Raw genomic sequence first — 12,056 nt, 5'->3', positions numbered from 1 at the left:
CTTTTCTGTACCAAAAAATGACAATTTTGTGAGATTAATCACATTTTTAGAAATAAAATTAACAAGAAATCAATTAAGAAAAAGCATGAGGAGGGGAAATAGGAAATATACTGTTGTAATTTGGGTTCTTATATTATGTATGAAATGATATAACTATGTGAAAATAAGCTGTGATAAGTTAAATATGTATACTGTAAACCTTAGAGCAGTCACTGGAGGAAAAAAAAAAGAATGTGGAGGTATAGATAATAGTTCAATAGAGAAAGCTAAATAAAATTCTAAGACAATTCAACCTATAAAAAGGCATAGAATAAAGGGGAAAAGGAAGCCAAAAAAGTTAGAAAGAGAAAACACATAGAAAGATGGTAGTATTAAACCATCTTTAATGTGTGCTGGAGCTGATTGATGCCACCTCATGAAGTTGAACGTATAGCTTTCCCAACTCTCCATCTAGTGATAACATGTTGGTAGTTTGAAACCAACATTGGTGGGAATATTTACACAGTGAAAATCAGTAGATGCTAAAAGTTAGGACTTTTTATTTTGGAAAGCCTATTTACCATCATACCACTGACCTAAACCATATAAAAATTACATGAAATATAAAATGAATAAACTCTCTAATTAAAAGGCAGAGAATGGCATATCAATATAACATAATACTCAACTATGATGCTATTTAAACAAAATACGCTTTAACAGAGATAGGTTATAAGTAAAAAAAAAAAAAAAAAGGATACTATCCAACATTGTTCTGGAGATTCTAGCCTGGACAGTTAGATAAGATAAATACATAAATAAATAAATAACATCCAAATTAAAAAGGAAGAAGTATTTAAAACTTTCTCTATTCACAGAAGACATAATCTTGTATATAGAAAACCTAAGAAATTCATGAAAACACTATTAGAACTAATAAGCTTAGAAAGGCTGAAGGATACAAAATCAATACACAAAATGTATTTATATTGCTTACTTCTATACAGCAGCAATGAACAATCTAAAAATCATATTAACGGGACTTCCCTGGTGGCACAGTGGATAAGAATCCGCCTGCCAATACAGGGGACACAGGTTCGAGCCCTGGTCCGGGAAGATCCCACATGCCACGGAGCAACTAAGCCTGTGCACCACAACTTACTGAGCCCACGTGCTGCAATTACTGAAGCCCGCATGCCTAGAGCCCATGCTCCACAGCAAGAGAAGCCACCGCAATGAGAAGCCCAAGCACCACAACGAAGAGCAGCCCCTGCTCACTGCAACTAGAGAAAGCTCACACGCAGCAATGAGGACCCAATGCAGCCAAAAAAATAAAATAAAATAAAATAAATTTTTTAAATAAAATAAAAATCATACTAAGAAAGCAATTCTATTTGTAATAGCATCAAAAATAATAAGAATACTTAGGAATATTTTAACAAAGGAAGTGTAAAATTTTTGTAGTTTGTTAAAACTACAAAATGTAGTTAAAAGAAATTTAAAAAGACCTAAATAAATGAAAAGATAGCTCATGTTTGTAGGCCAGAAGACTTAATATTGTTAAGATTACAATACTTCCCAACTTTTCCTACAGATTCAACACAATCCCTATCAAAATCCCAGTTGTCTTCTTTTGCAGAAATTGACAAACATCCTGAAATTCATAAGGAAATGGAGGGATTCAGATTAGACAAAACCATCTTTAGAAAGAACAAGGCTGGAGGACTCACATTCCCTTACTTAAAAACTTATGACAAAGCAGCAATAATCAAGGCAGTAAGGTACTGGCTTTAATCAAGATAAGTCATATGCTGAAATACAGGATGCATTTCAATAAATTTATAATGGTCAAAGTCACATGGAATGTTTTTCAGTTACAATGGAATTAGAAATTAATTACTAATTAAAATATCAAAAATTTCCCAAATAGTTGGAAATTAAAAAATATTCTGAATAATCATCAGTCAAAAAAGTCATAAAGGAAATTAGAAAATATTTGAACCAAATTATAATGAAAACACAACATATCCACATTTGTGGGATTAGCAATAACTAGACAGAAAGTTATAGCTTTAAGTGCTTATATAGAAAAAAATTTCTTTCAAATCCAAGTTTCTACCTCAAGAAGATATAAAATAAGAGTAAATTAAGCCAAAAAAATAGAGGAAATTAATAAAAAAGAGGAAATCTGTGAAATAGAAACAGGGCAAACAATAGAGAAAATCAATAAAATTAAAAGATGGTTGGGACTTCCCTGATGGTCCAGTGGTTAAGAATCTGCCTTCCACTGCAGGGGACGAGGGTTCTTTACCTGGTCAGGGAACTAAGATCCTGCATGCCGCATGGTGCAGCCAATAAATAAACAAATAAATAAAAGATGGTTTTTGAAAAGGGAAAGAGCAAAGTTGAATACATTGATTAATCATTGTATAAACAATAGATATGAATTACACCATTAAAAACTGGCAGAAGAATAAAACATTAAAGAGAAAAAGAAGATTAGAGGCATATGCAGATAGAGAGACAGCTGGGTTTGTAATTTTGTTCTAATACATAGAGTGTGTGTGTCTGTATGTGTGTGTGTGAATATAAATATATATAATTATAGCCAGGCTTATTATTTATATGAAATTATAGCCAGCTTTTTCATTGTTGGAAGACTCCCTAAAAAAATGACTGATTCCAGGGCTTGGGCAGGAAGAGCACAAGGGAGCCTGGAACACTGTATTAGTGTGCTATTGCTTCATACAAAACTCCACAAACTTAGCAGTTAAAAATAACACCCATTTATTATCTCAACATTTCTGTAGGTCAGAAGTCCAGGTATAGCTCAAATGGATCTCTGCTTAGCATCTCACTAGGCTGAAATCAAGGGGCCAACCAGGCTATGTTCTCATCTAGGGTTCAGAGTCCTCTTCCAAGCTCATGCAGGTTGTTGGCAAGATTCAGTTCCTTGTGATTGAAGACTGAAACCCCCATTTTCTTTCTGGCTGGCAGTGGTGATTTCTCTCAGATCCCGAAAGCCACCCAAAGGCCCTTTATGACCCTCTTACTTCATGGTAGCATTCTTCTTCAGAGCTAGCGGGACAATCCCTGCAGAGAGTTTTATATAACGTTTTTATAATGTAACAGAGTTTTATATCATGTAACACAATCATGGGAATCACTATCCTGCCCCCTTCCAAGGGGAGATGATTATACCAAGTTTGTACATCAGGGGGCAGAAATCTCAGGGATCATCTTAGAATTCTGCCTGTTCTAAACGTCTTGTGCCAAAAAGTAAGGAAGTTCTGAAAAAATGATGTCAGATGGATAGAACTGCCATCTTGAAAAGGCTTCTTCTCCTTTCGTCTTGATCAATTTGAGCAAAATAGATAAATAATAAGAGTAATGGGCTAAAATCCATTAAATAAAATAAAATAAGAACATATGAATTGGTACTGATATATTGTACCTACTGATACATATATACTGAAATATATACATTTATATATATATTGCTGTATATGGATATATACATATATACGAATAAATAAATGGAGAACAAAAGAAAACTCTTTTTTATGGTGGATCCCAGACCCTGTAATAAACGTTAGAAAATTACTATTTGTCAACCATCACAGTAGTATTTGTTTCAGGCAAGCATCACGAATAGATGATAAAATTAGTGGCCAGAAGTACAGTGAGAAACAGATTATTCACAAAGTCTCCTCTACAAGATACAAATGAATGATAAAGGAAAAGGTAGACACTTTACAGTGGAGGAACCTGGCAGTCATTAGTTAACATCACCAGTAACAGGACAAATTATCATCATGTTCCTCCTGATGTGCTCGCTGGGATGGCATGATATCCATTCTTTAGTGTCCTGTCCAAAATGCATAACCTGATCAAATCATGAGGAAACATCAGGCAAACCCAAACTGAGGAACAATTTAAAAGATAACTTACTGGGTTTCCCTGGTGGCGCAGTGGTTGAGAGTCCACCTGCCAATGCAGGGGACGTGGGTTCGTGCCCCTGTCCAGGAAGATCCCACATGCCGCGGAGCGGCTGGGCCCGTGAGCCATGGCCGCTGAGCCTGCACGTCTGGAGCCTGTGCTCCGCAACGGGAGAGGCCACAGCAGTGAGAGGCCCGCGTACCGCAAAAAAAATAAATAAATAAAATAACTTACCAATATTCTTCAAAAGTGTCAAAGACAAAGAAAAAGAAAGACTACAGAACTGTTAGAAGCTAAAGGAGACAGAAGAAATATGACAGTTCACAAAAAATGAGATCATACCTTGAATCCTGGACCCCCAAAAGGACATTAGTGGAACAATGGAGAATTGTAATAAGGTCTGTAAATTAGATATCATTGTATCAATATTAATTTCCTAATTTTGATAACTGTACTATAGTTATATAAGAGAATGTTCTTGTTTTAAGGAAATATATATTTCAGTATTTAGAGGTTCTTAAAAAAGTCAATCGTTATAGGTCACCTATTAACAGAATAAAGGAGAAAAAAACATGTTTATATCAACATACACAGGAAAAGTACTTGATAAAATTCAAAACCCATTTATGATAAAACAAAACATGATCAAACAGCAACAAAACCCTCAAACTCTTGGCAGACCAGAATAAAAGGAAACTACCTTAATCTGATGAAAGGTGTCTATGAACACTCTACAGTTAACATATTTAATGGTGAAATACAAATAATTTCCCCCTAGGGTCAAAGACAAGGCAAAGATATCTGTTCTCACCATTTATATTCAACATTGTATGGGAGACAAGAAAAACATACAGGACATATGGGTTAAAAGGAAGATATAAGACTGTCTTTACCACAGACAACATGATCATGTATACAGAAAATTCTAAATACTCTGCCAATAGACTATTAGAGCTAATAAATGAATTTAGCATTGTTGCAGGACAAAGGTCAATATATAAAAGTCAACTATTTCTATATACTAGCAACAATTTTAAAATTAAAATAAAAAATACATTTTACAATAGGATCAAAACCCTAAAATACTTGGGATACTCTTTTTTTTTTTGCATTTTATTTAATATATTTTTTTTATACAGCAGGTTCTTATTAGTCATCAATTTTATACACATCAGTGTATACATGTCAATCCCAATCTCCCAATTCATCACACGACCACCCCCCACCCCCTGCCACTTTCCCCCCTTGGTGTCCAAACGTTTGTTCTCTACATCTGTGTCTCAATTTCTGCCCTGCAAACTGGTTCATCTGTACCATTTTTCTAGGTTCCACATATATGCATTAATATACGATATGTATTTTTCTCTTTTTGACTTACTTCACTCTGTATGACAGTCTCAAGATCCATCCACGTCTCTACAAATGACCCAATTTAGTCCCTTTTTATGGCTGAGTAATATTCTGTTGTATATATGTACCACATCTTCTTTATCCATTCGTCTGTCAATGAGCATTTAGGTTGATTCCATGACCTGGCTATTGTAAATAGTGCTGCAATAAACATTGGGGTGCATGTGTCTTTTGGAATTATGGTTTTCTCTGGGTATATGCCCAGTAGTGGGTTAGTTGGGTCATATGGTAATTCTATTTTTAGTTTTTTAAGGAACCTCCATATTGTTCTCCATAGCGGCTGTATCAATTTACATTCCCACCAACAGTACAAGAGGGTTCCCTTTTCTCCACACCCTCTCCATCATTTGTTGTTTGTAGATTTTCTGATGATGCCCATTCTAACTGGTGTGAGGTGGTACCTCATTGTAGTTTTGATTTGCATTTCTCTAATAATTAGTGATGTTGAGCAGCTTTCGTGTGCTTCTTGGCCATCTGTATGTCTTCTTTGGAGAAATGTCTATTTAGGTCTTCTGCCCATTTTTGGATTGGGTTGTTTGATTTTTTAATATTGAGCTGCATGAGCTGTTTATATATTTTGGAGATTAATGCTCTGTCCGTTAATTCGTTTGCAAATATTTTCTCCCATTCTGATGTGTTGTCTTTTCATCTTGTTTATGGTTTCCTTTGCTTTGCAAAAGCTTTTAAATTACATTAGGTCCCATTTGTTTATTTTTGTTTTTCTTTCCATTACTCTCCGAGGTAGATCAAAAAAGATCTTGCTGTGATTTATGTCAAAGAGTGTCTTCCCATGTTTTCCTCAAAGAGTTTTACAGTGTCCAGTCTTTTATTTAGGTCTCTAATCCATTTTGAGTTTATTTTTGTGTATGGTGTTAAGGAGTGCTCTAATTTCATTCTTTTACATGGAGCTGTCCAGTTTTCCCAGCACCACTTATTGAAGAGACTGTCTTTTCTCCATTGTATATCCTTGCCTCCTTTGTCATAGAGTACTTGACCATAGGTGTGTGGGTTTATCTCTGGGCTTTCTATCCTGTTCCACTGATCTATATTTCTGTTTTTGTGCCAGTACCATACTGTCTTGATTACTGTAGCTTTGTAGTATAGTCTGAAGTCAGGGAGTCTGATTCCTCCAGCTCCGTTTTTTTCCCTCAAGACTGCTTTGGCTATTCTGGGTCTTTTGTGTCTCCATACAAATTTTAAGGTTTTTTGTTCTAGTTCTGTAAAAATTGCCATTGGCAAATGGTAGGGATTGCATTGAATCTGTAGATTGCTTTGGATAGTATAGTCATTTTCTCAATATTGATTCTTCCAATCCAAGAACATGGTACATCTCTCCATCTGTTTGTATCATCTTTAACTTCCTTCATCAGTATCTTATAGTTTTCTGCATACCAGTCTTTTGTCTCCCTAGGTAGGTTTATTCCTAGGTATTTTATTCTTTTTGTTGCAATGGTAAATGGGAGTGTTTCCTTAATTTCTCTTTCAGATTGTTCATCATTAGTGTATAGGAATACAAGAGATTTCTGTGCATTAATTTTGTATCCTACAACTTTACCAAATTCATTGATTAGCTCTAGTAGTTTTCTGGTGGCATCTTTAGGATTCTCTATGTATAGTATCATGTCATCTGCAAACAGTGACACTTTTACTTCTTCTTTTCCAATTTGTATTCCTTTTATTTCTTTTTCTTCTCTGACTGCCATGGTTAGGACTTCCAAAACTATGTTGAATAATAGTGGCTAGAGTGGACATCTTTGTCTTTTTCCTGATCTTAGAGGAAATGCTTTCAGTTTTTCACCATTGAGAATGATGTTTGCTGAGGGTTTGTCATATATGGCCTTTATTATGTTGAGGTAGGTTCCCTCTATGCCCAGTTTCTGAAGAGTTTTTATCATAAATGGGTGTTGAATTTTGTCAAAAGCTTATTCTGCATCTGTTGAGATGATCATATGGTTTTTATTCTTCAGTTTCTTAATATGGTGTATCACATTGATTGATTTGCATATATTGAAGAATCCTTGCATCCCTGGGATACATCCCACTTGATCATGGTGTATGATCCTTTTAATGTGTTGTTGGATTCTGTTTGCTGATATTTTGTTGAGGATTTTTGCATCTATATTCATCAGTGACATTTGTCTGTCATTTTCTTTTTTCGTAGTATCTTTGCCTGGTTTTGGTATCAGGGTGATGGTGGCCTTATAGAATGAGTTTGGGAGTGTTCCTTCCTCTGCAAAGTTTTGGAAGAGTTTGAGAAAGATGGGTGTTAGCTCTTCTCTAAATGTTTGATAGAATTCACCTGGGAAGCCGTCCTCAGACCTGCTGAGCAGGTCGTCTTGAAAAGAGCTGGGCGCTCACACACAGAACAGGACCTTCTGGACTTGAGTAATTACTGTAATTTTGTGTGTAATGGTTTCTTACAAGATTTCACACCTTTACAATTCTGATGCTTTTTAAATAAAAAAAAAAACTAAGAACTCTTTAACATTTCCCCTTAACTGTACTAAAATGGGAAAGTACATACAAAAGCATATTGCTTTTTCAGATTACAAAGTTATCTTTTCTAATAACTTAGCTATTGTAAATTTTCAGGGAGTTTAGTGGACCTCAGAGCCATACCTTTCCTGATGTCTCATCTGTGTATCTGTTTCCAGAAGCTGATTTCACAGGGTTCGGGGCGGGCGGCTGCATGTTTCTGTGCGTGGCTGTGTCAGCTCATCTCTGGAATGTTGAGAAACAGCAAACTTACAGATGCATCTTTCTCTTGTCATAAAGAAATTTGAATTACAAACTTCAACCAGGAAACAAAACACGTTTCTTGGTTTTACTCAGTGTTTATGTATCACCTTACATGTTTTTTTCCCCCAAAGATGATTAAAAGCAACATCTGAATAGAAATTGTTGGATTTTAAGTAACAATTTATTTTAAAAGGTTTAAATTTTACCAGCCTAAAGAAAGTGAGAAAATAAACCAATTAAAAGGCAGGGTGGGTGGAGAGAGTAGCTTTCTTTGATTTGAATAATCAGGAACATTTTGTTTGTTGAACTTTACCATCTGAGCAGTTCTTTCTATGTCCCAGGAAAAGTGCCCTAGCTCCACATTGTGATACTTGTCAGGTGACAAATCTCAATGTTTGTCATTGAAATGGAACAATATTTGTATAAAGCCTGAGATGAAAATAGTGATATTAGCTTAAGGACTACAAACTAGAAAGCTTTTCACTGTGAGACACAGTATACTGCTTCTTGTCATGTGTTTTCCAAGTGCTTCTGAAGTGCAAAAGAGAGAAAATACTTGCTAATTTATTTGACTGTACGAATATGCTTTGATAATTTTTAAAATATTTTCATAAACGTACTTTTGCAAATATAAAATTAGAGAATTTCATTTGTTCTGTGGAGTCTGTTCCATTGTACATCACAACAGACTTCACTTTCTAGCACAAACAGTTAAGTTATCAGAACATGGAGATCTTAGCAATTTGGGGTGATTGGTGTTATAGACCCTGTCAGTAGGTTACATTAAAGTGGCGACGGGTTCCAACATCTAATGTGATGTGAAGGTTTTTTTTAATGTGTAAAACAAAATTTTTCTAATCTAAATACAACAAATGTAAAAAATCAAGTGTGTTTCTTTAGGTTTACTTGATAGAAATTTCTGTAAATTGTATTTTATATTGCAAAGTGTTATATCACTGTGCATTAAAACATGGAACTTCATAGCTTTGTTACTTGAAGTAGAATAAACACCTACAGAAGGAAAAGAAAAAGTCCTGGACTTTTGTTTGTTGGAAGATTTTTAATTTCAGTTTCAATTTCATTACTTGTGATTGGTCTGTTCATATTTTCTATTTCTTCCTGGTTCAGTCTTGGAAGGTTATATCTTCCTAAGAATTTGTCCAGTTCTTCCAGGTTGTCCATTTTATTAGCATAGAGTTGCTTGTAGTAGTCTCTTAGGATGCTTTGTATTTCTGCAGTGTCTGTTGTAACTTCTCCTTTTTCATTTCTTATTGTATTGATTTGAGTCCTCTCCTGCTTTTACTTGATGAGTCTGGCTAATGGTTTATCAATTTTGTTTATCTTCTCAAAGAACCAGCTTTTAGTTTTATTGATCTTTGCTATTGTTTTCTTTGTTTCTATTTCAATTATTTCTGCTTTGATCTTTATGATTTCTTTCCTTCTGCTAACTTTGGCTTTTGTTTGTTCTTCTTTCTCTAGTTCCTTTAGGTGTAAGTTTAGATTGTTTATTTGAGATTTTTCTTGTTTCTTGAGGTAGGCTTGTATTGCTATAAACTTCCCTCTTAGAACTGCTTTTGCTGCATCCCATAGGTTTTGGATCATCATGTTTTCGTTGTCATTTGTCTCTAGGTATTTTTTGACTTCCTCTTTGATTTCTTCAGTGATCTCTTGGTTATTTAGTAACATATTGTTTAACCTCCCTGTGTTTGTGTTTTTTACATTTTTTTCCCTGTAATTGATTTCTAATCTCATAGCTTTGTGGTCAGAAAAGATGCTTGATAAGATTTCAATTTTCTTAAATTTACTGAGGCTTAATTTGTGACTCAAGATGTGATCTATCCTGGGGAATGTTCCATGTGCACTTGAGAAGATAGTGTAATCTGCTGTTTTTGGATGGAATGTCCTATAAATATCAATTAAATCTATCCGGTCTATTGTGTCATTTAAAGCTTGTGTTTCCTGTTAGTTTTCTGTTTGGATGATCTGTACATTGGTGTAAGTGAGGTGTTAAAGTCCCCTACTATTATTGTGTTACTGTTGATTTCCTCTTTTAGAGCTGTTAGCAGTGCCTTATGTATTGAGGTACTCCTATGTTGGGTGTGTATATATGTATAATTGTTATATCTTCTTCTTGGATTGATCCCTTGATCATTATGTAGTGTCCTTCCTTGTCTCTTGTAACATTCTTTATTTTAAAGTCTATTTTATCTGATATGAGTATTGCTAGTATTGCTACTCCAGCTTTCTTTTGATTTCCATTTGCATGGAATATTTTTTCCATCCCCTCACTTTCAGTCTGTATGTATCCCTAGGTCTGAAGTGGGTCTCTTGTAGACAGCATATATATATATATGGGTTTTGTTCTTGTATCCATTCAGCAAGCCTGTTTCTTTTGTTTGGAGCATTTAATCCATTCATGTTTAAGGTAATTATCAATATGTATGTTCCTCTTACAATTTCCTTAATTGTTATGGGTTTGTTTCTGTAGGTACTTTTCTTCTCTTGTGTTTCCCACTTAGAGATGTTCCTTTAGCATTTGTTGTAGAGCTTGTTTCATGATGCTGAATTTTCTTAGTTTTTGCTTGTCTGTAGAGCTTTTGACTTCTCCATCCAATCTGAATGAGATCCTTGCTGGGTAGAGTAATCTTGGTTGTAGGTTCTTCCCTTTCATCACTTTAAATATATCATGCCACTCCATTCTCGCTTGTAGGGTTTCTGCTGAAAAATCAGCTGTTAACTTTATGGGATTTCCCTTGTATGTTATTTGTCATTTTTCCCTTGTTTTTTTCAATAATTTTTCTTTGTCTTTAATTTTTGTCAATTTGATTACTATGTGTCTCGGTGTGTTTCTCCTTGCTTTTATCCTGCCTGGGACTCTCTGTGCTTCCTGGACTTGGGTGGCTATTTCCTGTCCCATGTTAGAGAAGTTTTCGATTATAATCTCTTCAAATATATTCTTGGGTCCTTTCTCCTTCTGGGACCCCTATAATGTGAATGTTGTTATGTTTAATGTTGTCCCAGAGGTCTTGTAGGCTGTGTTCATTTCTTTTCATTCTTTTTTCTTTGTTCTGCAGCAGTGAATTCCACCATTCTGTCTTCCAGGTCACTTATCCATTCTTCTGCCTCAGTTATTCTGCTATTGGTTTCTTCTAGTATAGTTTTCATTTCCGTTATTGTATTGTTCATCTCTATTTGTTTGTTCTTTAATTCTTCTAGGTGTTTGTTCTTTAATTCTTCTAGATATTTGTTAAACATTTCTTGCATCTTCTCAATCTTTGCCTCCATTCTTTTTCCAAGGTCCTGGATCGTCTTCACTATCATTATTCTGAATTCTTTTTCTGTAAGGTTGCCTATCTCCACTTCCTTTAGTTGTTTTTCTGGGGTTTATCTTTTTCCTTCATCTGGTACATAGCCCTCTGCCTTTTCATCTTGTCTATCTTTCTGTGAATGTGGTTTTTGTTCCACAGGCTGCAGGATTGTAGTTCTTCTTGCTTCTTCTGTCTGCCCTCTGGTGGATGAGGCTATCTAAGAGGCCTGTCCTTATAGGGTATCATTTATTGCTTTCAGGGATTAGGCCTGATATTTTTTTCTTGGAGTTGACAGAGGAGGGCAGTATTTTGCCTCTCACTATAACCACTGACAGAATTAAAATTTCAGATCACCAAAGGGAGAAAATAAAGCAGGCATACTAACGCAACCAAGTAAATTCTACTATAAAATGAAAAGGATCCTCAGATTAAATTAAAAGCACCTCTAAGTGTAAGCAGGTAATGAAAGGCCCAATTCAAACAAACCACTAAAAAGTTAAAAATGAAGGTTATGCACAAAAGATAAAGAAAGAAAAGGTGGCATTATTTGTATCAAAATAGAACTTAAGACAAAAATCATTAAATGGAACAAAGAATAATTTTATATTGATTAAAAGTAAAATCCACAACAAAAATATATTTAATAACATCTATATGCCAAATGACATACGTTTAAAATAT

This window comes from Leucopleurus acutus (genome assembly GCF_964270905.1).
Source record: "Leucopleurus acutus genome assembly, chromosome: 6".
Taxonomy (NCBI): Eukaryota; Metazoa; Chordata; class Mammalia; order Artiodactyla; family Delphinidae; genus Leucopleurus; species Leucopleurus acutus.
The sequence above is the reverse complement of the archived record's forward strand: the minus strand, read 5'-3'. Positions refer to the sequence as shown.